Source organism: Pongo abelii, chromosome 2, assembly GCF_028885655.2.
Source record: "Pongo abelii isolate AG06213 chromosome 2, NHGRI_mPonAbe1-v2.0_pri, whole genome shotgun sequence".
Classification (NCBI taxonomy): Eukaryota; Metazoa; Chordata; class Mammalia; order Primates; family Hominidae; genus Pongo; species Pongo abelii.
Window position 1 is genome coordinate 93,543,478 of NC_085928.1, and position 16,621 is coordinate 93,560,098.

A 16,621-nucleotide genomic window follows, 5' to 3' on the forward strand; every position below is an offset into this window, starting at 1 on the left:
CCTGCTATGGTTTGAATGTATGTGTCACCCATACCCCAGCCAAATTCGAATGTTGGAACATAAGACCCAGTGTGAGCCTGGGCAACATGGCGATACCGTTTCTACAAAAAAATGCAAAAATTAGCCTGTGGCGCACTCCTATAGTTCCAGCTACTTAGGAGGCTGAGACAGAAAAATCACTTGAGTCTGGGGAAGTTGAGGCTGCAGTGAGCTGAGATTGTGCCACTACACTTCAGCCTGGGCAACAGGGGGAGACCTTGTCAAAACAACAACAACAACAAAAAACAACCCAGTGTGATAATATCAGGAGGTGGGGCCTTTGAGGTGATTAGGTCATGAGGACAGAGCAGTCATGAAAGGGATTAGTGCCCTTTTAAAAGGGCTTGGAGGAGCTAGCTAGGCCCTTTGTGCCTGTTTACCCTTCTGCCTTCGTCCACGTGAGGACACAGAAACAATGTACTGTCTTGGAAGCAGAGAGCAAGACTTCACCAGACACTTAATCTACTGGCAACTTGACCTTGGACTTCCCAGCCTCCAGAGCTGTGAGAATTAAATTTCTATTATTTATAAAATACACAGTTTGTGGTATTTTGTTATAGCAGCATGAATGGATTAAGACAGGTCCACAAGGGAAAAGTGTGGCCAATGCTTTGGTATTCACCTCCTTGCTGTTTTGTTCTGTTCTTCTTACAGCCTTACTTAAGGGCCGAAAGAAAAGGAACCTGTTACTAGAGAGAGTGTGTCAGGGATAGCATCAAGCATTGTAACTGGCTTCTCTCCAAAAAGATAGGGTTAACTTTGCCACTGTAATGATAGTCCCTTAATACCCTCATCTGGTCCTTACCTCACAGCCACGGTCTTGGATTTCCCTTGAACCAGCTCTGTACAAATTTGCATTCCCATCAGTAGTGAACAAGGGTTCCCCTTTCTCCATATCCTTGACAACACTTGTCTTTCATCTTTTTATTATTGCCATTTTAATAGGTGTGAGATGAAATGGATAAAGAAAATGTGAGAGAGAGAGAGATATATATACACATATATATACACACACACACAAAAAATGAAATATTCTTCAGCCTTAAAAAGGAGGAAATTTTGCCATTTTTGACCACGTGGGTGGACCAAGCGGACATTATGCTAAGTGAACTAAGCCAGCATAGAAAAACAAATACCATATGTTCTCACTTTTAAGTGGAATCTAAAACAATCAAACTCATAGAAGCAGAGAGTAGAATGGTGGTTCCCAGAGGCTGGGATTACGGGAAATGGGGAGATATTGGTCAAAGGGTACAATGATTCAGTTAGGAGAATCGATGGTAGGTATTTGAGGTGATGGCCATGTTAATTAGCTTGATTTAATCATTCCAGACTGTATACATATATCATAGCATCACTTTGTACTTCATAAAGATATACAACTATAATTTGTCTATATTCAATAAAATGGAAAAAAAATGAAATAATTACTGAACAAAGTGATACAAGTGATTTACTACCATTAGTGTCCTACCTCTTTCATTTTTCAGCCAAGTGGTACTTCTTCTGTTATTTTATTTGTAGAAGACCTTAAGCTTCTCTCAAAGGCTTCAAAGTATTTTATATTGTGATATTTTCACAATAGACTTAGCAAAGTAGAGAGAGCTATCAATAGGATATGTACTTTGAACATGGGGAGATTGGGACCTAGAGAGGTCAAGTGACTATAAATGTATCTCATTTTTAAGTTGAAAAATAGTGAAGAACTGCAGGTTGATGGGACCATTTCCAGCGATTCATTATTTCTCCCTTTTCTATTTTTTTAAAATATTAACCTCCTTACTAATCTCTCTTTCCTCAGGACTTGATATGCCATTTGTCCTATATTGTCAATGATTTTCTTTGGGTCTATAATTTCTTCATGAATGTCCACTTGTGTGCTTCTTGACTGGTGCAGAAATAGTCTTCTAGTTTTTCTGTGTGCCTTTGGGTTCCCAGTATAGCATAGTTTTTGGCATATGGTAAACTCATTGGTAAAAGAATAGTTTAATAAGTCAATAAGTGAATCTAGCATGTCTAGATCCTAAAGCTTGAAAGTCAGCAAGACTACTATTTTTTAAAGTATTAAACTATTGAGAATGGGCTAACGTGTGCATTCTCCACTTATCTGCTTTGGCCTTCTCCCTCCTGGAGAATGGAGGTGCATTGGAAACAACTGTTAGTCCTTGGAGGTGTTGCAGGACTTTTCCTTAGTTCAACTATAAGACAGGGTCCTTGTCCGTCCCATGGCCATGAAAATTTAGGCTCGCAGACTGTTGGAGAGGGTGAGCAAGGTTTTATTGGGTGAAAAAGAAGAAAAAGGGGGAACCGGGAGCCTCTGCAAGGCTAGAGTCCCTGATAGAGCACTTCCTGCCCACAGCCTGAATTCCAGGTTCCACACAGGAAAAGGATGGACCAGGCTCCTCCCCAGTGCAAACGTGGTGAACTTCCTGAGGCTCTACCCTAGTGCACAGGCTGGTTGGAGGTTTTTCGGGGACCCCCCCTCCCACCTAGCTGTCTCATTCCCCCCTCTAAAGAGGTACATCCAACTGCCGTTTAGATTAAGGATAAGGATGAAGACTGACCTTAACTGCTTCCTGCTGAGAGGGGGCGCTGTTTTGGGGAAACGGCAGTCAGAGCTTCCTAGAGGCCCATCTAAGGGTTCACAGCAGAAGGGGCCATTGTCAGAGGCTCTGTTTGCATGACTCTTTGGAGTTTAATGGCCTGAAGGCAAGAACAGACAAACCAGGTTATTAGAAACTATGTATCAAAACGAAATGAGGGGAGAGTAAGGACAGCTCAAAAATCCTGAGGCCTTTTGCCAGTTTGAACACGCAGAGGGAGGCCAAAAGCCCGACCGGCAAAAAAAACTTTACCCTTTTGCTGGCATGTTGGGCTTCTGGGTTCCCTTCCCCTGAGCCCAGTCCTAAGCCAACCAGTTTAAGGTTTGGGAAACTAACTCTTTCTAGTTTGGAGTATGCATCTGAGGAGAGTGTCTTGCAGTATGGAGACACAATTACCTTTTAGCAAAGAGCAAACCGAGGAGAAGAAAGGCAAAAAGAAGGTGCCTTTTAAAGGAGTCCCAAAGGTTCAGGATGCATTTGAAAGGGGTACAGACTGAAGATGAATGGCTACCCATCTAGAAAGAGGGGAGCAGGCATACCTGGTTCCCTTTTCTTCCAGCAGATACCTTAGGTATGTGAGGTAGAGAGGGGAAAGCATCCTCTTTCCATCTTCTATCCTTGCATCCCCAAGTTCCAGTGACCTTGGTAGGTGCCACCATGGGTGTTAAAGCGACTTGCACCCATGAAGCAGGGGGGCCTAGGGGTGGGAATCATCTGCTCTTACCCAAGTATGCCCTATCTCCCCTGCTGTCAGTAGCCTTGGAGTTCCCTAGACCTCATTTATGCCATGGATATTAACGTGGCCTTTATCCATGAAACAGGAAGTTTGGGGTTGGCTTAATCAGCAGGAATCAGTCATGCTCACCTGTGCTGTGCCTTTTAACTTCTGTTGTCATTTGCCTCTGGATCCCTAAGATCCAATTTTCCTTCCTAGGGCTTTGATGTGAAGCTTGGAATTCAGTCTGGGACAAAAATGTATCTCGGGTGGGGCATTGCATGGACTCCTTATCATAAGACAAATGCTAAAGTGAAGCTGTGGAACCCAGTTCTCCTCTAACAAGAGAGAGGAAAGGATGTCTTGCGACACACCCAGATAACTGGTAGCTACAGTTATGCTTGCCAGGATTTGGATACGTGGTGCTTGGCTTTGGTTAGTTTACTTGGTCTTACTTTCCCAAAAAGGAAAGCTCCGGGTAATGGGCCCCGTATTTATTCCATCACCTGGCAGGGTTTGCAGGATAATTGTTCAGAGCTAGAGTATTGATCCATATTTCTACATTACCCATCCTTCCTGTTCTTTCTTAGCTGCAGCCGGAAATTGCTGGTTGGTTCACAGGAGCAAGCAGGGTTGGTCTAAAAGGTAGGTGAAAACTTAAAAACAACTAATGAGTTTAGCATTTAATGACAATTGTATGGCAAATTTGGGAACATAATTTCTGTCTCTCCAGTCCTCATTTTTGTTAAAAAAAATTATGATAGGACTGAGTGCTTTGCAAAATAGACTTTAGTCTTATACTTGGCCTGATTATTTACATAAAGTGCAGCAAGAATAACTATTTCTACATGGGCCTTTTGGATTGGCACTGATGGAAATGTTTTCCACAAGGAATCACAGATAAGTCCTTTTAAAGCTGAGCCCAGCCATGGGTTTGCATCCTCAAATACCTGTGAGTTGGGTGATCCTCTCCTCTTAAGGTCCCACAATAAACTTGGAGCTCTTGGGCCTGTTAGAAAGTGACATTCTTTACTGACCACAGGTCAGGAACCCTGTACAGGGACTGCATAGACAACAGTATGAGGCCAGTTTCCCCATGGGGCTTTTATTGGCTCTGCAAGTTGAGCTTGACTCCTTAAAGGGAAGCATACCCTTCCAGTCAAAGCCTTGGTAAAATAACTACTTTCTCCAATTGTGTCCTGTTGCAAAAGAAAAATGGATTCTTATTGCACTGATGCAAACAACTATACTGCCATAAGAATAGTCACAGATAGTTTCCAAATTCTAGAGGAACCAGGCAGAGAGAAACAAACATGCTTCAAATTTTGTTCATAGGAGTCTACCTTACTCAATTGTTAAAGGCCGTAAATAGTTCAAAATAAGTTTCCTTGACTCTGAAAAATGAAACATGGATTAGCAATATTCCAAGCAAAAGTCAAAAAGGTTGCTTCAGCTTCCTGAGTTCAGTCCATTTGGCTAACTCTTGTTTTGCTTGATAATCATGAGCATTTCAGCTCTTCATGAGTCCTGTACATTTTCCTGTATTTCGGTGTCACAATATCCAAAGTTATCAGAAGCCTGTATTTGAAAGCACCGGTCAAAGTCCTATAGCTTATTATAAACCATCTTCTGAAAAAGATTAAAGCAACAATTGTCTGTGACTAGCAAAATTTTCAGGGTAGTTACAATTAGAAACACGACTGACAAAGAAGTTTGGTTATCTCCGTGGTTTACTATAACTTAACATAAAAACCTTAATTATGGTTGATAGCATACACTCAGACATTAGAATTTTAGAAATCCCATACAATTTTGGAACATATGTTGGCATTATTCACCCAGATATAACCTAAAGAAGATTGAGCATCATTTTGACAATCCCGTATACCTAAATATGTCAAATAATCCTGTTTACCTCTCTTAGTTCTGGACACGTCGGGGGCCCTCTGAAGTATTTGAAAAGCCATGTGCCAGGGAAGACAATTTTGAAACTGAAGTTTGATTTTGGGAAAGCTGTTAAATGTTCGAGGTTTAAAACACTTGATATTATGAAACAGAATTCCAGATTACTGAGGACTAAGCTCTGATTTTTTTAAATATTGCCGAAATTCCTATCTAAGGAGCCTGGGGAGTCATGCCTTACAAACCATACATTTTCATCAGATGGGTTTTATTTAACCCTGTATATCATGACTTACTTTCCAATCTGACTGTGGCATAACAGGGAAAAAAAATCAAAATGTTTTACCCCAAAATATATTTCCTGGCCATACCTTGAAGTTGCCCTGCAACGTCTCTTGTGGGAAAAATCCACATTTTAATCCCCTTCCCCCTTTGTTTTCATTCCTTCCTCTCCAGATCCAGGAGATAATCAACTAAGCCAGGCACCCTTTTAGGTCTGATAAGAAGCATTTTATAACCTGCTGTCTCTGAAGTCTGCTATCTGAGGGCTTCCTCTGCACAATAAAATTTGGTCTTCACAATCCTTTATCTTAACCTGAACATTTCCTTTCTATTGATCCCAGGTCTTCAGATAAACTCAACCAACTGTCATCCAGAAAAATGTTTAAATTTACCTGTAGCCTGGAAGACTCCGCTTTGAGTTGTCCTGCCTTTCTGAACCAAACCAATGAATTTCTTAAATATATTTGAAGTCTCATGCTTTCCTAAAATATATAAAACCAAGTTATACCCTGACCACCTTGGCCACATGTTCTCAGGACCTTCTGAGGGCTGTGTCACGGGCCATGGTCACTCATATGTGGCTCAGAATAAATCTCTAAAAATATTTTACAGAATTTGACTCCTTTTGTCAACATTACCAAAAATTATTTATTTTGTCAAAATGATGACTCAGAAATTTTGAAGAAGCAAAAACCTTTTATAACCCCTTACAAATTTTGCCAAAGAGCAGATTAAAATTAGCACCTTAGGAAAACCTTGTTATGCTTTTATTTCAACGCTCAATTTACAGAAAAAACCATATAATACCCTTTGTTGAATGTAGTCAGTATGTTCACACAGAGAACCTCTTCTGCAAGATTAATTTCCACAATTCTTCCACCACTTCTTGGAACCTTCAGCTTTTTCCTAATGTAACTCAAAACAATCCTTAACCCTAGGCAAAAGTTTACATTTCCATGCCTTCCTATAACCTTTTACTAAAAAACACATTTTACTGTTCTTTTACACCTTGCATGTAAATCTATTTCTAGTAGATTCAATTAACTCCTAGCAATTTTTAACTGTAAGGTAAAACTTGTTAAGTTGCTTTAATTGTGTGCTAACTGCAGCCAAGGTTTGCCTTCTTAGTTAAGGGTGTGGTTAGTTCCGTATGTCCCCAGGCCTTACCAGTTGTGAAGCTGGTAAGTCAATATAGTTCTGAAAACCCAAAATGCAGTTTGTAACCTCAAAACACTTAGCAAACCTTGCATCTGACCTGCATTATTTAGCCTACCTATTTACATTTTGATAATACCTGCATTTTACCAATAGTCTTTAAGACTGTTTTTATTTCTTAAAGTCATGTGATCTGAAAGGTACCAGACTTTATCTTCCCTTTAAAAAATATTACATTCAAGCACTTGTCTTTGTTTAGGCCGTATTAATTAGAGTTCTCTTGACAAACATTACGCACAGTACACACACAAGGCAGGCAGAAGAAAACCCAGGCAGGCAGAAGAAAACCCAGTTGCTGGGTGGGGCCCTTTAAGAGAAAGGGCTAGGAAAACATGCAGACATTGAATCTGAGAGGGCTCATCCTCTCAAGGCTTTGCTAAACGAATCCTTGCCACAATTACCAGCCATGCCCTCAGGATATAAAACAAGATGGAGGCTTGATTTCACAACCGAAACTTTGCAGAGAATACACTGATAGTTGTTGGGGGCCGTTGGAGGCTAGCCTAGTACATCTTCTGAAAGAAAAAAAAAATTTAAGTTAATTTGCTGATGGGGTAGAGAAGGGGAAAGAAAAGAAGCAGTTTAAAAATGCCCGAGGAAGAACCTCATATTTTTATGCAAGTGCTTCCTCCACTGGGGAGACAAGTTTAAGCTTAATTACTGTCTGATAGAGTTACACCCCTTGGCCAGGGAAGCGGAAGGCTGGGACAGCCGGGAGTGACTGGGAACCAGCCAGCAGGCTGTGCAGGACGCTTGGGCCATGTGTCCCAGCCCCGGCATGGAGTGGGGAGCAGTGGGCAGCTGCTGTTCGCCAGTCCATCCCAAAAAAGGAAGGAAAAGGCCACGAGGATGAGAAGACTCAGAAGGGAGAGGAAAAAAGAATTCTTGGTTTGCATCTCACTTACCCCTTCTCGAGCCCCCACATTGGGTGCCAAAAATGTTGCAGGACTTTTCCTTAGTTCAATTAAAGACAGAGTCCTTGTCTGTCCCACAGCCACGAAAATTTAGATTCACAGACCGATGGAGAGGGTGAGCAGGGTTTTATTGGGTGAAAAAGAAGTAAAGAGGAAAGAGGGAGTCTCCCAAGGCTTGAGTCCCCGATAAAGCACTTCCCGCCCACAGCTTGAATCCCAGGTTCCACACAGGAAAAGGAAGGGCTGCAAACATCATGCAATTCCTCCCCACTGCAAACATCATGAAATTGCCGAGGCTCCACCCCGGTGCACAGGCCAGTTGGAGGTCTTCTGGAGACCCCTCCTCACCTGGCTGTCTCACAGGCAGGAGACCTGGGTGGTTGTCCCTGCTCCTTCAATTTTTACCTGGTTTTTACAGGTGGAGATGTGAGTTTACCATTTGTACTGAGCTTTGGTTTCTTCCTCTATCAGTGGCATTCAAACATTCCTTATTTAAAAGCCAACATACACTCTATTCATTTCAAACGGTGATCTTACTTAGATGTGTTTTTTTAAAAAACCAGTATGAAAGACGCTGCATTTGTTGAAACAGTGTCATGAATTTGGTCTGCATTAACACAGTTTGGAAACCACTGCTCTATAAAGATGGGCATAGTAATACAGTGGTTCCCCATTATCTGCTGTTTCAAAGTTTCAGTTACCTGTGGTCAACCTGATCTAAAAATGTTAAATGGAAAATTCCAGAAATAAGCAATTTGTAAGTTTTAAAATGCATGCCATTCTGAGCAGCACAGTGAAATCTGAGCTGCCCTGCTCTGCCCTTCCCAGTGTATGAATCATCCCATGTTATCTGTGATGTCTGTGCTGCTTGCCCATTAGTCACATTATAGCTAGCTCTGTGATCAGATCCACTGTTGCAGTATCACAGTGCTTATATTCAAGGAACCCTTATTTTACTTACTAATGATTCTGAAGCACAAAAGTAGTGATGCTGGCATCTACTTTATTATTAGTTATTGTTGTTCATCTCTAACTGTGCCTAATTTATAAATTAAATTTTGGCCAGGCACAGTGGCTCATGCCTGTAATCCCACTCTTTGGGAGGCCAAGGTGGGTAGATCACTTGAGGTCAGGAGTTCGAGACCAGCCTGGTCAACATGGTGAAACCCCATCTCTACTAAAAATACAAAAATTAGCCAGGTGTGGTGGCAGGTGCCTGTAATCCCAACTACTCGGGAGGCTGAGGCAGGACAATCACATGAACGCGGGAGGCAGAGGTTGCAGTGAGCTGAGATCACGCCATTGCACCCCAGCCTGGGCAACAAGAATGGAACTACATCTCAAAAAGAATAAATTAATTAAATTTTATCATAAATATGTATATCTAGGGAAAAAACAGTATGTATAGGGTTTAGGACTATACAGGATTTCAGGCATCCACTGGGATTCTTGGAACATATCTTCTGTGCACAAGAGGGAACTACTATATCTACTCTGTCCAGTTCTCAAGTCTGTTAAGCATCAAATGGAATAAGGCATGTGAAACCATTTTATAAAATTTACTTTGTTCAATCCATTATGATGTCATCATGAAGATAATTTTGCCATTTTCATATATTCCTTAAGCTCATCCATCAAAGGTGTAACCCCAAATCCAGACTGAAAATTTTAAATTCTTAAAATAAGGAGCCCATCCAGTAGGAATGTTTTAATTCTATAGAAGAACTGAGTTTAGAAACACTCGGAAAAATACTAATCAAGAAGATGATTAAAGGCAAAATGATGGTGCAGCTTTATGAAAGAAGGTGGTATTAAGCCAGAAATCGGACTGTTATTGTTTGGCATGAATTAAACTTATAATAAGTCACAATAATTTCTCTGTAGCTATAGTCTGGGAAACTGTAATCTAGTTCCCAAGTGAATAAACTATAAGGCCAAAGGGCAAATAGTTTAACGAAAGGGAATCAGATGATTATCTTGTAAGCTAGAAGAGCAAAGATACTGTGGCTTAATTACATAGCTTGGTAGGAAGCTCTAGTTACAACCAAAGTCTTAAAGTAGTTGTCTGGTCATTTGCAAGATACTGGAATGGTTTAACTTATGAGAAGAGAGAAGACACAGAAAAAAAACAGAAATTCTGTAATGGCTCATAAATTGTTGCTAGGGGAAAACACCAGGGAAAATGATTTAATATTGTGATTATAAAGACTAATGCAATGAACAAGGAATGTTTCATTAGTGATCAAGAAAATTGCATTGACAGGTATCAGATACCCATATGATTATGGAGATGAAGTCTAGGGAGATGTTTGGGCTTAATTGGGTACAGAGCTAGAGGGTACACTAATAAATAGATATTCTTCGTTTTGACCTTGGGATAATTGTTGGGTTTTAACTGTTTTGATGTGTCTTTGATTTTGACCATGATTGTGCAGATCATAACCCTTAAATTCTATTTTTTTTGCCTAGAATATTTGAGTAAAGTCTGACTCTTTACAGCCTTGAAATTCTGTGACCACCCGGTGGGTTCTTCCTGCCTGCTACACAAACAGAGACCATGGAATTGCAGTAAAGAAAGAGTTTAGTTGACAGAAGGCCAGCCACACCATGCCGGAGATGGATTTATTATTCAAATCAATCTCATAGAAGGCTTGTAGGTTAGGGGCTTTTCAAAGGTAGTTTGGGCGAAGGGGTAGGGGTGGCTATGCAATGGGTGTTTGCTGCTGATTGGCTGGGTTGGAGATTTAATCATAGGGAGTTGAAGCTGCCCTCTTACACTGAGTTGCTTGTGGCCAGAGGAACCATCAGTTGGTGGGTCCAAGTAGAGCCATGGGTACCAGACATGCAAAAAACCTGAAACAGTATCTCAAAAGGCCAATCTACAATAGTGATGTTGCCTGCAGGAGTAATTAGGGAAGTTGCAAATCTTGTGATCTCTGGAATAATGGCTGGCAATTGTTCATGTCTGTACCTTAGCAGCATCCAGGCATCTCTCCTTCCCTCAGGTGGTCCCTCATTAGCTTTACAAAGGCAGTTGAGTTTGGGAGAAGGGTTATTATCATTTAAACTGTAAAGTAAATGTCTCCCAAAGCTAGCTTGGCAGCTTGAAGGCTAAAGACAGGAGGCAGGTGGGCTAGATCAGATCTCCCCCACTGTCATAATTTTCTCAGTGATACAACTTTTGCAAAGATGGTGTCAATTCCCCTATTATTTTTCCATGAAACCACATAGGTAACTTGGTATTCTTATTCTGGTTAGTGACTTTACCTACTCAGATTTTGATTATGCTTCTATGATGTCAAATATATATATACACAAACATATATAGATGAGAAGTGAACAATCTACTTAATCTATCATCTGGATGTTTAATTTCTATCTCAGTGATAATCTGGATGCTTCTGCATGTCAGACTACTAATCAAAGTCCTGTGTACACATCATGGAGGCAAAACCATTCCAAATTCCAACTGCAACTTTTTTTTCTGCTGAAGAATGCAGCTTCCAGGCCACAGATAGTCATGGGAGAGTCTAGACGTATTTATTGGTTCAACTTCAGTTTATAGCAGAAATCTTCGTCAATCATTGTGCACCACCTTTGTTTTTCTCTTTCCAACACTTTTAAGAACCTGTCAGCAGTGCCAGTGCTAATCTGCTGTTGCCTGGATTGGGCACTCCTCTGAGTTTCCTGCAGAAGAGAGCCAAAATTGTGTCTGCAGATTTTCAGCTTGATGACATCTTGGCTTAATAAAAATTCTTGAAGAAGAGAATGTGAATTTTTTTAAAGTTCCAGGCTGGTAAAAATGAACAATTTTGCATAAGAAATAAATCCTTAGCATTAAGATAAATGAGAAGCACTGCTGATGTGAAACTAAGTTTGCTTTGACATAGATAAGGAGGCTAAGTAGGATTCTATGGGAATTCACACACTGGATCTAAATCTTTTTTTAATTACTGCATCAGTAAATGTGCTTTTTCACCCCCTTCTATAAGATGACTATTTAAATACTTTCCTGTAGCGCTTTTTAAATGACCGTATTCAGTGGTCTCGCTTGCCCTGTGCTCTTAAACTGGAATCCTGACAAGGCAGTGAGACCCCCCTCTCAGGAAGTAGGCCATGTAGGCCTCTACAACGTGTCTGAGTTACACAGTCACTGATCAACATGGGAAATGGGACAATTTCTGGCATTCTTGCCTTCTTTAACATGCAGACCACTCCGTTCCTGTTTTGAAATGACTATGACAGATTTTTAACACTTTGGAGGAGTTTTCAGAAAGAGTATTGGTATGCAAAGTGTAACTCAAAAAAAGCAGACAAAATGATTGTTGAACAGTGAGAGAGAGAGAGAGAGATAAATATTACATTCAAAGCATTGGTGTGTCCAGGGATGTGCTTCCAAGTTGAAAGATAGATGAAGAGTTAGGCTTTTGACTTAGCCAAAGATGTTGCCATGTTCACTGACAGAAAAGAATATTTCATACAATAAATAGGCTAGCCTTAGGCTAAGAAAGAAGATTGAGTTGGAAAAGGAATGCAGGTGGGATTCTGGAAATAGGAGTCAGTTTCATTCACTGCTTATGGCTTAAAGGTAAAGGAGTAGGTTGCAGATTCCACAGAAAAAATATTGCTAGATTAGACTTTCCTGAGAGACAACTGTTAGGTTGTGAATGATTAAAACAATCTTTGCGTGGATATTGGAATTTGGAGAAGGAAAATATGGTCAGGAGCATTAGTTGCAAACAATAGAATGGGCTCTAATTTAAATAGAGAAGGAATTTATTAAAGGATATGGGGCATTTCAAAGAATCATTGTAGACCCAGAGAAATAGGCTTGAGGCTAAGCTTTTGGGAACAATGTCCAAAACTATGTTGCAGAACTGGTCTGGTCAGAAAACAGCCATTGACATGCTGTTGACTGCAGAACATTTTCTTAGAACTGGGCTTATGAGGGAATTGTCACCATCTACTTACTGGATACCACAATGTTTTCCTGACTGTAACATTTAGGATACCAAGGATTTAATTTTATTGCAATTTATCCTAACATCCCCAAATCTGGATACCTTTCTTACTGCCTATACTGGAAAAATGAATGTCCACACATAGCCTGTTTTTCCTCATTGCTCACTTCCACACTGAAGTCTTGTGTGGCCTGAGAAGTGGAGGGTAGACCGCATGCCTGCTCCTTAGCTGCAAAGGATATGAGTTTTCTGAAATTCCCTTTGAAAAGGAAGAATTCATGATGTGGAGCAAACATTATAATGAGCAAGAATATCCAGAGGATATTGGGCAGCCATGCCAGACAAATTTCACTCTGATCCCTTTCTTAGTACCAAATATCAATAATACTCCTTTTTTTTCCATGTTTCAACTTTCAAGTTATAATACTTTGCTCTGACTTAACATACTCTAACTTTCCCTTGAACAAACAGTCCATCAGTAATTCCATCCAGGAAACCCTCAGTGCTTCTGCTCATTTGGGGTTGTTGGAGTCTAACCCTTTACCATGGCACCCAGCAGTAGCAGGAATACTCCAGAGGATTTACCTGCATGCTAGGTATTCTCTTCATGGCCTCCATTGCTGAGCAGTAACTTCATTTCCCAACTGATAATCAAGACTAATGACCCCTCCCAACACAATAACTCCCTTTTTACTCAGTTTGAGTGGGGTGTGAGGTGTCCAAAATGTCCACTGGACAGTTTCAGCTTCCAGTTTCATAGAAACACTCTTGCATCTGCTAAAGCAAACTAAATATGGCCTGAAAAGGCCATACTTCTATATTTGAGTCCTTGTGGATGAACTGTAACCTAGCTTAATGGACAAAATTGAAAACCTAACTTAATAGTATGCACCTGTAACAATAGCTGAGTGTTGGCCAATCCCAGCGGCCATACTTCAACCACACATAGACTGCTGAATGTTCAAACTGCATTCACATAAGGCAAACACTGAGCTGTAACCAATCTCACTGTTTCTATACCTGACTTCTGATTCCTGTATGTCACTTTACCTTTTTTGTCTATAAATTTCTTCCGACCATGAGGCACTCCTGGAGTCTGTGAATCTGCTGTGATTCTGGGGGCTGCCCGATTCGCGAATCATTCATTGCTCAATTAAAGTCCTTTAAATTTAACTTGGCTGAAGTTTTTCTTTTATCACATCTATTGTTGGAAGCATTTTTCACTTGAGTTATAAGACCTCTACAACAGCAGACCTCTAATTTCCTGGTAAGGAAAGCAAAATGAGTGATTTGTTCTGTGTAATAGTGAAAGGCACTCCTCTCCCCTCTCCCCTTTGACCCCTGGACCTATATATTCTTGGTATGGGAAAATACCACTATAATTAATCACTAGTTAAGAGAATGTACTGCAGCCTGTAGGATAGTCCTTTAGCTTTTCAGGGTGTTGTCTTTTAACTGGCACCACAGCCAAGTTATTAACCGGCTGTTATAACAGCCAGTTGAGGGTGGGGTACTAGGTGAGACTATGGAATCCCATGAGCACCAACTAATTGCTTTACTTTTTAATATATGTACATATAAAATGAGTTTCTTAGTCAAGAAGGTTCTGTGGGAGACCATCAAGGTGAATAAAACATTTAAGGTTGTTCACAGAAGCCTGGCAAACAGGGAAAGAATTCTTATTGAGTATATGTCTTTTCCAAGAAGTATACATTTTCATCTCCTCTATGATAGATGGGGTCCATACAAACAGCATGCCCCCAGGTGGCTGGAGGGTCCAGTCAGGGTATTTTTCTATATCTTTGATTCAGGATTGGTATATTAATCAGGCAGGTTGCAGGGCAATTTTCCTCTATACAGAGAATGCAGAGCAATCTGGCATTCTCTGACCTCATTACTTGGTGTGCAGTTCAGGCGGTATGCCTTGCCAGGGCCCCTCACAGGCATGACAGGTTTCTGTTTCCTCATAGCCCGTTGGCCTGCACTAGTCACATGGCCCCACCTTACCACAAAAGGTAGAGGAAATGTGGGAGAGCACATTGGTATTCACTGAATCAAAAAACTAACTCTCCAACAGAGTTCATTATTGATGTTTCTAGCAAGTGGTATATTTGGCAGTGGCAGTGGCCAGAACTGGTGAAGTCCTTATTGGTCAGCCCATGCAAACCTCTGTTTTTGGCCACCATAGATACTAAATAGCTTTTATGAATATGCTGATTAAGCTCTGAGTTGGCAGGGAAAGAGGCCTTGCCTACCTAGCTACTGAGTGCCTTCTCTGCAGTGGGGACCTTCTAGTCTACATTCACATAGATATTTTCACACTCTGGTAAAAGTTTGAGAAGCCTTACTATGTGTTTGTTTCCTTCCCTTTCGGTCTTCCCCTCTTTTTCTTCCTAATGCCTCATTCATGAGCCCATGAATTAACGTGGAACAATACCTCAGGCCAACTATTTTTCCAGGCAGTGTTGACCACAAGAAGTAATTATTTGAAGTTTTGCCCACTGATGGGACTTTTCTTCTTCAATGTCCTTTAGGGTTACTCACGTTGAGTGGGGTTATAATATTCAGGGTCCACTTCAGGCTGGTGCTAGCTTATCGTGCAGTGTTATCTGTAAAGTAGGCTTTATTTTTTTCCTTCTTCAGGTAACTACATAAAAAATGCCCCATGAAGTCTTAGGTTTGGGTTAAAAAAGAGATAGCCAGAGTAAGCCTAATAGTACAATCCTGTGTAATCTACTTTCGTTTGATACAGACAGCTGCTGCTGAGTGCACCCAATGTGGTAGACAGTCGATAAAACAACACCCAATTCAGGTTGGGCAGCTCAGGCCACACAGTCCCCTGGTGTCCTATCCTGAAACATTCTGTCTCTTGTTGGGGCCCAATAGAACAAGAGTTGCTTAACAAGACGGAAAGCCTTTCTTCGATTCTAATCAAGAGCTTGTCAAAGCCTCTTTCTTATTTCTGTTCAGAAGCCACACATAGTCTGATAGCCATCTGATCATCTATCATGTGAAGATACCAAATTTTATTAATCTGTTTCTCTGCTAATGGACATTTTTAATCGGTTAACAGCAGATTCTCTGGGATATATAACTAGAATTGGGAGCCACTAGGTTTTCAGAGTAAATAGTCTGGATTAGAATCTCACTTCCATCACTTACCAGGCACATGATCATAGCAGACAAATTAACAAATTCTCTGAACCTTGATTTCTTTATGGAGGAATATGGGAAATATAAGTTCCTACTTCATAGAAGGGATGTAAGAATTAAATAAAATATTTTGAGTAAAGACTCACAATACAGGCTTGCTGATAGAAACACTCTGTGCATGGTCATCATTGTGGAGTTTTTATCATCCTCTCTGTTCTTATAAATTGTAGTGAGCAGACAAATATACTCTCCATTAAGACAACATACAGATTCACTTGCCTTTTGGTTGAAATACTATTTACTTTATATTAAAATGCTATCATTATTTCTTATTTTATCTTTAAAATGCCTGTTATTTGTCTGTTTTTTAAGCTAATGGTAGAATTTCTGTTAACATTTGTAGGCTCACCTCAAGATGTAAGTTTTGCAAGCCAAATGGGTCAGTGATGAGTTAAATGTGGGAAATGCTGGAGTAAAGAACTGAAGTTTATATAATCATTTAGCATTAGGATGAGCATGAAAAATGTCCAAAAGGAGATTGAGCATGCCACATTCCAAAAGGTATTTGGTCCATGGATTATTTTTACAAGGGTCACTTTCATTCTAAGGAATACAGTTTTAGAAATAACTACACTAAACTGTGACTTCTTCAGGGATAAGGATCTTGTCTTGCTTATTGTGTTCCTACTACCTAGCCCAGTACCTGGCTTATACCAACATTTATTGACTTGATCAAGGTGATGCGGGGAGAAAGATCTGTTTTCAACTGTAGTTCCTATCATCATCTCAGTGTTGTAGGAACACCATGATCTCTGGAGTCAGATGTGGCCTTGAGAC

General features: G+C 40.5%; 1 protein-coding gene across 27 annotated transcripts in view; it reads left to right on the plus strand.

The window, feature by feature from the left end:
• Window positions 1–16,621, plus strand: part of FHIT (fragile histidine triad diadenosine triphosphatase) — a 1,506,756-nt gene that overhangs the window by 468,743 nt on the left and 1,021,392 nt on the right. For 3 of the 27 annotated variants that reach the window (XM_063722033.1, XM_063722025.1, XM_054550606.2), the window contains exon 5: window positions 3,948–4,002. The exons of the other annotated variants lie outside the window; for them this stretch is intronic. The gene's annotated coding sequence lies outside the window, so the exon portion shown is untranslated. The remainder of the gene's footprint in view (window positions 1–3,947; window positions 4,003–16,621) is intronic. 27 annotated transcript variants of the gene reach the window in all.